Source organism: Ceratotherium simum, chromosome 12, assembly GCF_057802395.1.
Source record: "Ceratotherium simum simum isolate JZ-2026a chromosome 12, ASM5780239v1, whole genome shotgun sequence".
Classification (NCBI taxonomy): Eukaryota; Metazoa; Chordata; class Mammalia; order Perissodactyla; family Rhinocerotidae; genus Ceratotherium; species Ceratotherium simum.
Window position 1 is genome coordinate 50124327 of NC_141911.1, and position 12298 is coordinate 50136624.

Below are 12298 nucleotides of genomic sequence, written 5' to 3' on the forward strand. Positions count from 1 at the left end.
ATAACAGATACTTAAAGATATGAAACTAGCTTTGAAACTGAGTAATGAACAGAGGCTGCAGGAGTTTGAAATGAGTGCTAAAAAATGTGTAGCCCCAAGGGACCGGTGATCTGCAAGTGGGTCCTTTTGCCTGGAGCCGCTTGCACCAATAAAACGAGACCAGGTTTGGAATAGCAGAGCAGAAACTTTATTCATTGATCAATGAATGGAAGAGGCAGAGCTCATGCTCTAAAACACCTTCTCTCCGAAGGGAAAGTGAGCTGGGTTCTTATGGGATGTGAAGGGGGAGGGGGGTCTCAGCGTCATTGTTCTGGGCAGGGGCGTTTGGAACATGCATAGATCTTCCCTTCTTGCACACATTTCCTTTTGCACATTACACCCCACAACCATCTTGGATCTTCCTGGTTTGGACTGGTCCTGCCCTTTGCCCCCTGGCATTGTTCTGCCTTAGTTCCTATAAGCAAGCACAACTTAAAAACAAAGCGTTAGACATGGAAAATGTTTTAGGGACTTCGCTGAGTGGGTGACATAGATTGCTATGAAGGGACTGTCGGTAGAAATATAAACATTAAAGGTGATTCTGTTTAAGGATCAAAAAGAAATGAGGAGAACTATAGAGCAGGACACGATCATCTTAAAGAATACATATATCATCAAGAACAGAATGTTGGTAGAAATATGAACATTAAAGGTGAATCTGACGACGTCTCAAATGGTAATGAAGAATGTGTTACTGGAGACTGGAGGAAAGGTGATTCTTGTTATAAAGTGACAAGGAACTTGGCTGAATTGTGTTGTCATGTGTTGTGGAAGTGGAACTTAAAAGTGATGAAACTGGATAGATAATTGAGGAGATTTCTAAGCAAAGTGTTGAAGGTGTGGCCTTGCTCCTCCTTTCTGCTTGGAGAAAAATGTGAGAGGAGAGAGATAAATTGAAGGAATTCTTAAGCAAAAAGGAACCTGAACTCAAAGATTTGGAAAATTCTTAGCATATCCATATTGCAAAAAATGAGAAAGCCTTTTCTGAAGCGAACATTAAGAGTGTGACTGAACAACTATTTGATAAGGTGACAAATAAGGAGATTAGCATGGGTGTGAATTACAGACCTGATCAGCCATCTGGGTAGAAGTCAACAATAAAAATGGGATCATAGCAGCCAAGACACTGCCAGTTTGTATCAAAGGGAATAGAGATGGGATAAAATAAAAGAAGGCTTTGATACTTCTGGAATTCTACAATATAGTACTTTCACCTTCTCCAAGGTTTTGCTTTCCGTGGTTTCAGTTACCTGCAGTCAACCTCGGTCTGAAAATATTAAATGGAAAATTCCAGAAATAAACAATTCATAAGTTTTAAATTGTGGACCATTCTTAGTAGTATGATAAAATCTCCCACTATCCCTCTCTGTCCTGTCTGGAAGGTGAACCATCCCTTTGTCCAGGTACCAATGCTGTATGTGTTACCCTCCAGTTAGTCACTTAGTAGCCATCCCAGTTATCAGATCTACTGTTGCAGTATTGCAGTGTTTATATTCAAGTAACCTGTATTTACTTAATAATGGCCCCAAAGTGCGAGACTGGAGATGCTGACAATTCAGATATGCCAAAGAGAAGCCATAAAGTGCTTCCTTTAAGTGAAAATGTGAAAGTTCTCAACTTAACAAGGAAAAAACAATTGTATGCTGAGGTTGCTATGATCTATGGTAACTTTTATTACAGCATGTTGTTATAATTGTTCTATTTTATTATTACTTGCTGTTAATCTCCTATTGTGTTTAATTTATAAATTAAACTTTCTCATAGGCACGCAAGTATAAGAAAAAACATAGTATATACAGGATTCAGTACTTTCCCTGGTTTCAGGTACCCACTGGGGGTCTTCGAACGTGTCTTCTGCAGATAAAGGGGACTACTCTACTGGACAATAGAGGTATTTGGCTGCAATGGTGAACTATTCTTCAAGAAAAGGGACAAATGGCACCAAAGGCAATTCAGAGATCTCACTTCTGCCTCCTCAATTTCAATGGGTGGGGCCACCAACTCCATTTCAGCAAGCCACGCTGCCACCACCAGAAGCCTTGTGGGTTGGGTTGTTCAGCACCACCACAGAGATGCCCCCACAGCTCTGCTGGGAGTTCGTGTCCCTGATGATCCCACTGGGCCTGCAGAGCATCTAGTCAAAGAGGTTTATTGTCCAGCTTTAAGATTCAGTTGAATTCACCTTGCTTTTTTTTGGGCTTGCATGGGACTGACTGATCATCTATTTCTCCCTTTTACTTTCTCCCTCGGAGTAGGAATGTCTATCCATGCCTATCCCCCCATTTTATTTTAGAAACACATAACTTGTCAAATTTCATAGGTTTCCAGCTGGAGAGTAATTTTGTCTCAGGATGAATTGTACCTCAAATCACATCAATGCCTGATTTAGATAATATTTATAGACATTTTGCACTTTAGATTTTAGAGTTGATGCTGGAATGAGTTAAGACTTTTGTGACTGTTGGAATGAAATTAATGTATTTTGTATAAGATAACATGTATTTGGGAGGATCAGGGGCAGAATGCTATGGACTAAATTGTGTCCCCCTCAAATTCATATGTAGAAGCCCTACCCTCAAAGGGACTGTATTTGGACGTAATGCTTAGGAGGTAATTAAGGTTAATTAAGATCATAAGAGTGGGGCCCTAATCCAATGATACTGTTCATCTTCTAAGATATCTCTCTCTCTCTTCCCCTTGCTCCTTCTCTCTCTCCATGTGCACTCTTTGTGAGGACAAAGCAGCCATCTGCAAGGTGGTAAGAGAGTCCTCATAAGAAATTGAACCCTGCCAGAACCTTAATCTTGACTTTCTGGTCTCTAGAACTGTGAGAAAATAAATTTCTATTGTTTAAGCCATGCAATATGTGATATTTTGTTATGGTAGATTGACTAGACTAAAAGAGAAGGAAAATGATACCAGTGAGAAATTCAGATTTGAATTAAAAAGAGAAAAAAGATTAGAGAAGAAATATGTAAAGATAAAATAAAAACTTTTTTCTTATTCTTAATTGATCTAACAGGTAATTGTTCAAAATAGTAATAACAATGTATTTGAATATAAATATACATGTTGCTCATGTATGCTTGTATATACATAAAATGAATGAGAGCAATGATACAGAGATAGAAGGAAGGAATTAGGATTATTTTGTTATTAAAAGTACTTGCAATACCTGTGAAGCACTGTAGTGTTATTTCAAAGTGACCTTGGATAAGTTGTAAATGTATATTGCAAATGCCAGGACCACCACTAAAATAAGTAAAAAACTGTATAAATAAAATTCTAAGAAAAGAGAGAAAATGGAATCATATAAAATGCTCAGTTAAGACCACAAAAGCAGAAAGGAGTGGAAAACAAAAATAGGAACAAAGAACAGATGCAATGAATAGAAATTAACACCAAATATAATAGAACTATAGACTGAATATTTGTATCTCCCTAAAATTCATATGTTGAAACTTAATCCCCAATGTGATGAGCTATGGAGACGGGGCCTTTGGGAGGTGATTAGGTCATTGGGAGGGGATTACTGCCTTTATACAAAGAGAGCCCAGAGAGCTTCTGAGCCCATTCCAACTTGTGAAGACACAATGAGAAGACGGCCATCTATGAACCAGGAAGCAGGATGGCACCAGACACTGAATCTCTAGCACTTGATCTTGGACTTCCCAGCCTTCAGAAATAAATGTTTGTTCTTTAAGCTTCTTAGTATATTGTAGTTTTTATATAGCAACCTGAATGGACTATGACAGGTAGATATTAATGCATCTATATCAATAATCACTGTAAACATCAGTGGTCTAAATGCACCATCTAAAAGACAGAGATTGTCAGAGTGGATCAACAAACAACCCAACTATATGTTGTCTACAAGACCCCACTTTACATATAAAGACACATAGAGATTAAGAGGGATGTAGAAATATAGACCATGTTAAAAGTAATCAAGAGAAAGTGGGAGTAACTAGGTTAATTTGAGACAGAGCAGACTTCAGACAAGGTAAGTTATCGGGAGTAAAGAGGGGCTTAGAAAAGGATAAAGTGGTCAATTCTCCAAGAAGACGTAATCCTAAATGTGTATGTGCCTAACAACAGAACATCAAAATACTTGAGGCAAAAACTGATGAACTGCAAGGAGAAACAATGTTGTCTGTTCTTAAAAATATATTACATGTGGCATTTTACCCATGAAAATGTGCTTCCTGATTTTCTTTTCCCAACTACGTGTGGCCTTATTGCTTTTGTTTGTCTCCTGCATATCTCATTTTCCTTTGTCTTGTTGACAAAGTGAGAGTAGTTATCTAAGTTAACTCCTTGAGACCTGGAGGTATGTCCCATAAACGTTACATATTTGTAGGGTTCTAACCGTGACAAACAGCTTATACATAAAGACAGGGTGTTAGTGTTGTGCAAAGTATATGTGTTCTATACAAGCTGGCGGTGGGGGTAAGAAAAGCTATAATACTTCAAGTAGCTGACTATGAAAGCATTTGGTCTGAGACCACTTTGTCCCCACAGATGGATCCCAAGGTCCATATTTGAGGGAGAGATTCCAAATTGTCTGAAGCTTTATTAAATTCAACGATATTGCTATGAAGATTATGTTTTGATTTTCATCTATTTCTAAATTAAAATTCCTCAAATCCGCACTAGTTCTTTGATTTAGGAGGGTTATTAAACCACTGACTGAAGTATATATCTTTTTCTCAGATGATTTTATTCAAATTTTATATGGAGTAGTATTTTCGAACAACTTTTAGATGTTTTTATGTAATCACATTTATATTGTTTATATTTTCCACTTTTTATAACATGCTTAGCCAGAACTTTCCTACTCCTTAATGTACGAGTTCACATTTTTCATATTATTTTACATTTTAATTTTTTACACTTTAATTATTGATTTATTTATAAACATTTTGGAGGCAAAGCAGTTCTTCTAGACTGATACCTACCTCACACATATGTCCTGAGGCCTCTTCAGAACTGTGCCATCAAGTTATTTATCAATGTGCATAATTCTTCTTTTTTAAAACCAAAGAGACTTATCTATATGACAATGTTTTCCATGTAGAATGCCAAGTAGAAATGTTTCATGATATGCTGTGGAGCAGGATTCAATTAGTTGTGAATAATAGATAAAGCATTTCAGCAAACTAGGATTAAAAGAGTGTATGCACATTAAAATATGCAGAAATGCTATTTAATGACTATAAAAACAGAGTGCAGTCAGGGTAGGAAGCGATCCTATTTCACTGAGGACGCAGTTTGAAGGCTGACCATGTCAATAATGCTCTTATTGGTCTTACTGACCATGTCAAGTATGCTTTTATAGGCTTGGAAATGAATGGTGCTTTACTAGATCACTTTGAAATTAGTATAGACCTGTTTTGAGTTTTGTTTTTGTCATGTCTTGGAGAATAAAAAAAGTTTTGATGGGCCAGTGCTGCGGCCAGTTGGTTAAGTTTGGCCTGCTCCACTTCAGAGGCCCAGGTTTGGTTCCCAGGCATGGACCTACACCACTCGTCAGCAGCCACGCTGTGGCGGCAATGGGCACTGTGCAGTGTGGTGTGAAAAAGTGATGTCCGGGTTATTTAGCTAGGCACTGCCCAGTACAATGTGAAATAGTGACATCCAAGTGATTAAGGGGCACTGTCCAATGAGGTGTGGACACTCCCATGTACAAAGTGGGGGAAGATTGGCACAGATGTTAGCTCAGGGTGAATTTTCCTCAAACAAACCAAAAAAAAGCTTTGAAAGTTGAGTTCCATTTCCAGGATGACAGTGTTAGCAGCTCAGTGGACCCATTCCCCAATAAAACAAGCAAAGCGGAGAAAACTGTTAAAAACAAAAGCAAAAAACCCCCCAACTATTCTAAGTCTCTGGAAATTGCCCTAAGGGCATATAGTAAATGAAGAAGTATTTCTCCAAGAAAATCTACTAAAACCCAGTATGATCAGCAAGAGTCTAACATTTGAGCCACCACCCACTCCATTCTGCCCCTTTCTATTTCGATAGCTTAGCTTGACAAAAGCTTCACCCAGGACGAGAGTGTCTGAAAAGATGAAGCTCTTTCTTCACTCTCCAATCAAGGCTTATTGTATCTCTCCAAGAGGGACAAGCCACCAGTATTTCTCATCCCTTCCAACTTGAAGTAGAAGAGGCTAAATTCTTGGTGAGTACAGCCCAGAGGTCAGGCTCCCTTCTTCCACCCAGCCCCTATCCCAGGCACAGCAAGCCAAGAATACTGGGTGCTCCACTGCCCTCTTCTCAGCTCACTCATAGGGTGATTCTCCACACCTGGGAGTGGCAGAGAGAGGAACACCAAGAGGAACAGAAGCTACTCCTGGCCCAGACCCCGGAATAGTGGCTCAGATGGTTTACCTAGGAGAAGAAGCCATCCATAAAACAAGAGAGCTCTGAAGCTCTCCCCAAAGGACTGACTTTATTTGAAACAGAATGTGGAAAGCGCAGCCCAAGGGCACTCTTGAAGGCAGTAGTGCCTTTTAGTTAAGAGCAACTCGTTAAACCATAGGCTATCTAGTTCACCAGAGTTAGCCAGGGAAAAAGACAGCAAAGAAGAGCCCTCCTGGAGTCAAAACCTCAAAGACTGGCCTCAAAACCTACTCCTGCCAAAATATAATTGGATCAGACTACTGAGCAATTTATGTCCTAGGGCACTGTCAATAGAGCAATCAGCATTAATTAATAGAGCTTAGGGGGCAGTGGTGTAATACCAAATAAAGCAGACAGTTAATCAGAGAGATCAGAAAAAGAGAAAGTAAACAATTATCCTGCTAAAACCACTATAATCTCAGTGTGGCCACAGGCACAGCCAAGACTTTCTCTAAGAAGCAGCATCAAAGTCCTCACACTACAGGGGAAATAGACTTCAGTAAAATAGCCTAGCTAAGTCACAAAGCAAATAAACAAACGAACAACCACACAAACAAACTCCACAGATTGACAGAGGGAAATCAGTACCCAGAGTTGCTCTAATATATAACCTAAAATGTCTAATTTTCCACAACAACAAAATTAAAGACATGCAAAGAAACATCAGCATGACCCCTTACAGAAAAAAAAAGGCAATAAAAATTACCAATAAGAGCCACCAGACATCAGATTTAACAGGCAAAGATTTCAACTTAGCTATTATAAATATATTAAAATTGGAATATACCCAAATGGAAATTCTGGAGTGAAAAGTACAATAGTTGGCTTGAAAATTTATTAGAAGGGCTAACAGTAGATGAACTGGTAGAAGAAAGAATAAGTGAATTGGGAGATAGATCAATAGAAAGTATGTAATCTGAAGAACAGAGAGAAAATAGGATGAAAGAAAATAAACAATGTGTTAGAGAAATGTGAGACATCTTTAAATGCATCAACATATGCATAACGGGAGTACCAGAAAGAGAGGAGAAAAAGGGAAGATCAAAAACAGATGTTAGAAGAACTAATGGCTAATGAAAAACTTTAATTTACACATTGAACAAGCTCAAGGAACTCCAATTAGGATTAATTCAAAAAGATTTACACATATTATAATAAAAATGCTGAAAGCGAAAAACGAAAAGAAAATCTTGAAAATAACAAGAGAAAAATGACTTGTTGTATATGAGGGAAGCTCAAAAAGACTAAACCTCATTTCTCATCAGAAACCATAGAAACCAGAAGGCAGCAAGATGACATAGTCAAAGTAATGAATGAAAAAAAATATCAACCTGAAATCATATATAGCAAAATACCTTTCAAATATGAGTGCAAAATGAATACATTCACAGATAAAAACAGAGAATTTGTTGCTATCATACCTACCATACAAAAAATACTAAAGGAAATTATTCAGGCTATTAGCAAGTATATCCAGATAGAAATTTTTTAAGTCTCCACAAAAACAAGGAACCCTTCTAAAGGTAATTATGTAATTACAAAGACAATATAAATGCATTTTTTTGTTTTTTCTCTTCTTAACGGATTTAAACAGGAATTGTATAAACATACGTGTAAAATTATATTGTTGGCCCTATAACATAAAGAAATGTAATATATTTAACAATAAGAACACAAAGAGGGTTAGTGGGAGCAGAGTTGTATTTGGAGTAAAGAAATGACACCAGATGGTATTTTGGACCCAAAGAACAAGAAATAGTAAATAAGACAGATATAACAGAGTCTATAAACATATACTTGTTTTCCTTTCTTTCCTCAACTTCTTTAACAGACATAAAAATGTAGAAAGTAATGATTATAACAATGTATTGTAGGATTTGTAGCATATATACATATAATGTATATGTATAATATTATGTACATATATAATATATACATGTGAATATATACCCACATATATACACATATACAAATTTTACGTATTATTTTATATATAACAATTATATATATGAATGTACACACACACACAAATAGCAGTGACAGGGAGAACAAGGAACAGGGCTATGTAGGAGCAACATTTCTACATCTCACTGGAATTAAGTTAGCATAAATCTGAAGTACCTCATGATAAATTAAAATGTACATAGTAAGCCCTGAAAATAACTCAAAACATATAATGGAAAAAAAAGAATAGGAAAAGAATTCAATTGGGGTTGCATATTTTCTCCAAAAAAGGTGCATTCAGTTTTCATTTTCTATAATACATATCATATAAAATAGTCAATTAAAATTTCAATAGAATTAGCAAAAGTGTTAATCTTTTAAAGAGTGAATTTTGTTTTTAAATATCTTAAAACTCAGATGATGTTTTGTGCCTTAAATATCTAGTTCTGCACTCTTAATTATATGTTAAGCTGGCAATCAATTGCCAGTTCCTCTACAATTTTCTTATCACAAAATTCTATTTTAATTAATTTCTTGTTTCATGGCTCACATCTCCAAGTAGAATTTGTGTGGAGCCATGGGGCTGCTGGCATGATCTTGAGTTCTTACATATTTGCAAATGTCTTTTCGTTTTGTGTGTGTGTGCTGGTGATGGTGTTGGGTTTTGTTTTATTTCATATTTCTTCGGTAAATACATAGGACTGAAATTATCAAATCACAGGATAAATGTATGTATTATTTTATTAGAAACTTCTAGTTTTCAGTCGAGAGGGATTGTTCATCTTTTATTAAATTTATTCATAAGAATTTTACATTTTATGATGCTATTATGAATGTTTTTATTTCATTTTCAAATTATTTATTTCTAGTTATGGACTACAGTTGATTTTTCTACATAGACCACATATCCTGTGTAATTAAAAAATATACTTATTATTTTTAGTATAATTGCTATAAATTTCTTAGATTTCTTAGAATTTTCTGCATACACCATCATAAAGAGACACTAGAGACAGTTTTTAGTAATGTGTTTTTAAACTTCCAAATATTTGGAGATTTTAATAAAATATTTTCTATTGATTTCTACTTTAATATAGAAAGGTAGGGTTTTGTTTGTTTTTGTAGTGGCTTTGGTATCAGGGTAATATTAACATCATAATATAAAGTGGGAAATATTTCCTCCTCATCTATTTTCTGGCAGAGATTGTGTAGAATTGGTGTTAATTCTTCTTTAAACATTTGTTCATAATCTCCTGCAAAACCACATGGGCCTTAGGACTTCTGTTTTGGATTGCTATATTAAAGGCTCAATTTATTGAAAAGCTGTAGGGCTACTCATAGTTTCCACTTCCTGTTGAGTGAATAGTGGCAGTTTTTGTTCAAGGAATTGGCCCCTTTTGTCTAATTTGTCAAATTCATGAGTTTGTTTGTTGTTTCTAGTATTCCCGGATTCTTTTCATTCATGCATGGTGTGTAGTAATACCCTTCCTTTATTTCTGATTATGGAAGTTTGTCCTGTCTCTTTTTTTCTTGTTAGTCTTGCTAGAGGTTTCTCAATTTTGTTAACCTTTTCAAAAATATAACTCTGTGTTTTATTGATTTTATCTATTGTATTTATGTTTTCAATTTCAGTGATTTCTGCTCTTATCTTTTTTATTTCCTTCCTTCTGCTTGATTTGGGTTTATTTTGCTCCTCTTTTGCTAAATTCTTGAGGTGGGAGCTTCAGTTGTTGATTTGATTCTTTTCTTTTTTTCTTTTTATTTATTTTTTTATTGGTTTATAACATTGTAAAAATTTCAGGTGTACATCATTGTACTTCTATTTCTGCATAGATTACATCATGTTCACCACCAAAATACTAATTACAACCCATCACCACACACATGTACCGAATTATCCCTTTCACCCTCCTCCCTCCCCCCTTCCCCTCTGGTAACCACCAATCCAATCTCTGTCCCTATGTGTTTGTTTATTGTTGTTATTATCTACTACTTAATGAAGGAAATCATACGGTATTTGACCTTCTCCCTCTGACTTATTTCACTTTGCATTATACCCTCAATGTCCATCCATGTTGTCACAAATGGCTGGATTTCGTCGTTTCTTATGGCTGAGCAGTATTCCATTGTGTATATATACCACATCTTCTTTATCCATTCGTCCCTTGATGGGCACTTAGGTTGCTTCCAAGTCTTAGCTATTGTGAATAACGCTGCAATGAACACGGGGGTGCATGTACCTTTACAAATTGGTGTTTTCAAGTTCTTTGGATAAATACCCAACAGTGGAATAGCTGGATCATATGGTAGTTCTATCCTTGCTTTTTTGAGGAATCTCCATACTGTTTTCCATAGTGGCTGCACCAGTTTGCACTCCCACCAGCAGTGTACGAGATTTCCCTTCTCTCCACATCCTCTCCAACACATGTTGTTTCCTGTCTTGTTAATTATAGCCATTCTGACGGGCGTGAGGTGATATCTCATTGTAGTTTTGATTTGCATTTCCCTGATAGTTAGTGATTTTGCGCATCTTTTCATGTGTCTGTTGGCCATCTGTATATCTTCTTTGGAGAAATGTCTGTTCAGGTCTTTTGCCCATTTTTTAATTGGGTTGGTAGTTTTTTTGTTGTTGAGATGCATGAGTTCTTTATATATTTTGGAGATTAAGCCCTTATCAGAAGTATGGTTTGCAAATATCTTCTCCCAATTGTTAGGTTGTCTTTTCGTTTTGTTGATGGTTTCCTTTGCTGTGCAGAAGCTTTTTAGTTTGATGTAGTCCCATTTGTTTATTTTTTCTATTGTTTCTCTCGCCCGGTGAGATGTGGTGTTTGAAAAGATATTGCTAAGACCGATGTCGAAGAGCGTACTGCCTAAGTTTTCTTCTAGAAGTTTCATAGTTTCAGGTCTTACATTTAAGTCTTTAATCCATTTGGAGTTAATTTTTGTGTATGGTGTAAGGCAAGGGTCTACTTTCATTTTTTTGCATGTGGCTATCCAGTTTTCCCAACACCATTTGTTGAAGAGACTTTCTTTTCCCCATTGTATGTTCTTGGCTCCTTTGTCAAAGATTAGCTGTCCATAGATGTGTGGGTTTATTTCTGGGCTTTCGATTCTATTCCATTGATCTGTGTGTCTGTTTTTGTGCCAGTACCATGCTGTTTTGGTTACTATAGCTTTGTAGTATATTTTGAAATCAGGAAGTGTGATACCTCCAGCTTTGTTCTTTTTTCTCAGGATTCCTTTAGCTATTCGGGGTCTTTTGTTGTTCCATATAAATTTTAGGATTCATTGTTCTATTTCTGTGAAAATTGTTGTTGGAACTTTGATAGAGATTGCACTGAATCTATAGATGGCTTTAGGAAGTATGGACATCTTAACTATGTTAATTCTTCCAATCCAAGAGCATGGAATATCCTTCCATTTCTTTGCGTCTTCTTCAATTTCTTTCAGAAATGTTTTATAGTTTTCGGTGTACAGATCTTTCACCTCTTTGGTTAAGTTTATTCCTAGGTATTTTATTCTTTTTGTTGCAATTGTAAATGGGATGGTATTCTTAATTTCTCTTTCTGCTACTTCGTTGTTAGTGTACAGAAACGCAACGGATTTTTGTATGTTGATTTTGTATCCTGCAACTTTACCATATTCGTTTATTACTTCTAAAAGTTTTCTGGTGGATTCTTTAGGGTTTTCTATATATAAAATCATGTCATCTGCAAATAGTGACAGTTTCACTTCTTCCTTTCCAATTTGGATCCCTTTTATTTCTTTCTCTTGCCTGATTGCTCTGGCTAGTACTTCCAGTACTATGTTAAATAGGAGTGGTGACAGTGGGCATCCTTGTCCGGTTCCTGTTCTTAGAGGGATAGGTTTCAGTTTTTCACCATTGAGGATGATATTAGCTGTGGGTTTCTCATAT